At 57.6% G+C, this 4,206-nt stretch overlaps 1 non-coding gene across 1 annotated transcript; it reads right to left on the bottom strand.

Annotated features, from left to right (window-relative positions):
* Positions 1-2,973: 2,973 nt before the first annotated feature.
* Positions 2,974-3,124, bottom strand: LOC138522196 (5.8S ribosomal RNA). The gene has a single exon (XR_011283292.1). It is a non-coding gene; the product is annotated as a 5.8S ribosomal RNA (ribosomal RNA).
* Between the last annotated feature and the right edge of the window lie 1,082 nt (positions 3,125-4,206).

Genomic DNA, 4,206 nt, shown 5'->3' with positions numbered 1-4,206 from the left:
GTTTTGGCAAGAAGTGAAGACACGCTTAGCAGGAACCGGTATTACACTGGAGGTGGAGTCGGCCTGGGCATGCATGCTGGGGGGATTCCCTAGGCCACGTAACTTAAGGCACATAAGCAAAATGAAAGATCTAGCATATGTCCTGGCCAAACGAAGGATAGCAATGTGCTGGAAGGCAGCCCAGAGGCCGAGGATAGAGTTGTGGTGGGCTGACCTCTTAAAATGGGCAGAAGCCGAAACAGCTGTTTGGTGGGACACTGTTTGTAGGGGAGGGGAGGAGGAGGTAGAACCCCTAATTGAATGGAGGCAGCTGGTGGCTACCATGAGTGGCCCCCACAGTCTGATCAGAGTGATGATGAAACGGATAAAGAGACGACGATAAACCCGCCTGAAAAATCACAGGATGATGACATGGACATATTGGCTCAGGTTAGGGGGGAGGGAGGGAATGGGACTGGACAATGCTGATTGTAACACTCTGACGCTGAATCTGATGATGGAAGTCCCAAGAATTGTAATGTTTAATGTTTGGTGTGTTATATAAAATAAAAATTGTTTTTAAAAAATAAAAAAAAACTGTGCGGCTCCCGCCGGCTTCTCTGGGATCATTTGCATCACCGCACTGGACGCCGCAAGGGTGCCCGTCCCTGCCACTCTGGGTTCGGGGATCTGAACCCGACTTCCTGTCGTTCGGCTGAGGGCAATGGAGGCCATAGCCCATCCCTTCCGAACGGCGCTCGCCCATCTCTTAGGAATGACTGACCCATGTTCAACTTCTGTTCACATGGAACCCTTCTCCACTTCATCCTTCAAAGTTCTCTTTTTAATATTTGCTACTACAACCAAGATCTGCACCTGCGGCGGCTCCACGCGGGCCCTCGCCCCGGGCTTCTGTGCGTACTGCGGCAGCCCTCCTACTCGCCTGACTTAGCCCCCGCGGCTCTCAACGCCGGCCTGGTATGGGCCTGATGCTCCAGGGCCATCCATTTTCAGGGTTAGTTGATTCGACAGGTGAGTTGTTACACGCTCCTTAGCGGATTCCGACTACCATGGCCACCATCCTGCTGTCTATATCAACCAACACCGTTTCTGGGGACTCATGAGCATCTGCATCATGCGCCTTAACCCCGGGTGCGGTTCATCCCGCAGCGCCTGTTCGGCTTACCAAAAGTTGCCCACTGAGCACTTTCATACAATACCCGGCTCCACGCCAGAAAGCCGGGCTTCATACCCATTTAAAGTTTGAGAGCAGGTTGAGATAATTTTGGCCCCAAGACCTCTAATCATTCGCTTTGCTAGATAAAACTGGGGTTTCCGTGCGCCAGCTTTCCTGAGTGAAACTTCAGAGAGAACCAGCTACTATATCATTCGATTTGTCTTTTGCCCCTATACCCAGGTCGGATGACCGATTTACACATCAGGACCGCTATGGACCTCCACCAGGTCGAGTTCACCATCTTTCAGGTCCTATCACACACGCTCATGCATCATCTCTCTGACAGAGCGGGCGAGACGGGTCGGTGGAGGGCCCACCGCGACAGGATGCCACTGCAATCGCCGGGCACCGGCCCTCAACATCATTACATCACAGGGTTTCATTCATCCCTCTGACTCGGGCAGGCGTTATACTCTTAGTCAGTGTTTCCAGACAGGTCGGGTGGTTAACCGACTCAGACCCCTGGCGCCCTTTGTGGGCCACCCCGCTCGGCAGCACGATGTGGTTGGGGCGTATTGAGGGCAGTCCACCACAGTCACATTGGGAGCCCCGTCTCCCGTGGCCACTCTAGCAACCCCGAAGAGGGGCCAGGACAGTTGCCGGATAAGGGCCCGGTGGCGGTCTATCTCCCTCTGCCCCGTGGACACAGCAAAACTGCTGTCAGGGGGCTGTAACACTCTCTGCTGGAGCAGAGAGCCACCTGCCCCCTGGGGCCTTCCCAGCCGGTCGTGTTGCACCGATACAGAGGAAATGCGCCCTGCTGGGGCTGGATGTGCCTGGGCCGCAGACCTGCAAGGGCCTCCACCGTTCCAGGTGACCAACCTGCCTGCCGTGTTGAATCCTGTGGGTGGACTGCACAGACCCCACCAGTTTACCGCTCAACCGTTTCACACCCTCTTGAACTCTCTTCAACTTTCCCTTACGGTACTTGTTGGCCACCAGTCTCGCACCCGTATTTAGCCTTAGAGTTTACCACACGCTTTGGGCTGCATTCACAAGCAACCTGACTACAAGAAGACCTGATCCCGGCGTGCAAGAGGCCGCTATCGGCCTAACACCATCCGCGTGGGGAGACTCGATCAGAAGGACTTGAGCACCCTGAGCGACGCCGGGGAGTCGGTCTTCTGTACGCCGCATTTCCCACGCCTGCTGCTGAATGGGGATTCGGCGCTGGGCTCTTCCCTTTTCACTGGCCTTTACTGAGGGAATCTTGGTTAGTTCCTTTTCCTCTGCTTAGTAATATGCTTAAGTTCAGCAGGTCACCACGTCTGATCTGAGGCCGTGGTCGGGGAGCACAAAGCTCAGGGCAGCTGGCCTCGGGCCCGTACGGGGAGTTGCCCCAGCCCTTGGCGCAGGCGAGTGTATTCTGTCCCAATCTGTGACCGAAGCCCACGTGGTCACGAGGTCCGCGCTCCATGGTCATCCTGCGCCGGCAGCCATGGGACACCAAAGACAGCCACACACACAGCACGGCCAGGTGCCCTGGGGTGGGGTGAAGGTGTGCCAGGCTTTTTTAAAGCCTGCTGCCGCCGCCACCACATCCAGGGCGCATCGGCCACCGGGCCCTCCCAAAACCAGCATGAGGAGGGGAAACTGGGGAAGCCAGGACGCGTCGGCAATGAGCTTGCGCGCCAGATCCAAGGATCCAGCGACGGTGCTGATCGGGGTCTGACCTTAGGGGGATGAATGGAATGGGGTTCCTGCGACAGCCCCAGCAACGACCCTGGGAGTGAACCCCGGGGCGATTCATGTACAAGTGACCCTCAGACAGGCGTAGTCCCGGGAAAAACCCAGGGCCACATGGTGCTTTCGACGTGTTGATCAATGTGTCCTGCAATTCACACTAATTCTCGCAGCTAGCTGCATTCTTCATCGATGCACGAGTCGAGTGATCCACCGCCAAGAGCCACAGGCAACTTTTTTTGTCCTAGACGTCGGCCTGACCCTGCCGGTGCAGGAGAGGTTGGGGGAGGCAGCGCTGGCTGTGGCAGGACAGCCCAGCTCCCTGTCTAGCTCGGCTGAAACCGTTGTGGTTTTAAAAAAAGAAAAAAAATAATAATAATAATAATCCAGGTGCTCAGCCTGACCGCCACCTGCAGCAGCACAGCGCTTCCCAGGGGGATGGAGGTAGGCCGCTCCGCCACCTGCCCACACGGCCCGATCCACTCATCCTTCCCCGACGCCTTCCCTTTTGGGAGGGGGGGCTGGAAGATGGACAACGAGGCAGGCCAGAGACAGCACAGACAGGGGGTCGGGTGGGACCAGTAGAGTCTTCAAACCCCAGCCCGGCTGCATAGGGCCCAGCTCCAGGTACCGGGGCAAGAGGGAAGGTCACCCACTGTGCCAGCGGGCCTGGCCATTGCTCACACACAGATGTGGGCGGCTGGAACCTTGGCGCCCACCGTCAAGTGAGCCAGCTGCACCATGGCTCAGGGCTCATACCTGGCGTGCCGGGCGCCTGTCTGCCTGGGGAGGCACCCCTCGAGAGCAGTCAGGTTTCCCTCGGCTCCCGGCTGCCCCCACTCGGGGGGCTTCCCTGGTGACCGGGGTGTGCCCACAAATGCCCAGCCACTGGCAGGTCAGAGAGAGGAGTGTGCGCCCCCGGCCAGCGCAGATGCAGGCTCAGTGAGGAGAGGGGGCTGGTTGACCACGCGCACCGGACCGCTCTTCGAGAGGTGCCCCGGGCTGTGGGTGTGCACATCTGGGATGCAACCGAAGTCGAGGCCCACGGCTCTCCCTCCCGCTGCTCCGCTGTTAATGATCCTTTATGCCCCCACCCACAAGCAGAAACCATTCACACTCAAACGCCCCATTTCTCCTTCCAAACACGTTCCAGATTCAAATGCCACCTCCCTCCTGACCTACATGCCACCATCCCTCCATCCCTCCATCCGAACCCACACAAAGACACCAACATCCGTCCCTCCATACCTACACCAAGATGCTCCAGCCCTGAGAGCCACACCCATATGCTTCATCTCTACCTCCAC

The sequence above is a fragment of the Ambystoma mexicanum genome, chromosome 13, assembly GCF_040938575.1.
Source record: "Ambystoma mexicanum isolate Mex_15411 chromosome 13, UKY_AmexF1_1, whole genome shotgun sequence".
Taxonomy (NCBI): domain Eukaryota; kingdom Metazoa; phylum Chordata; class Amphibia; order Caudata; family Ambystomatidae; genus Ambystoma; species Ambystoma mexicanum.
The sequence above is the reverse complement of the archived record's forward strand: the minus strand, read 5'-3'. Positions and strand labels throughout refer to the sequence as shown.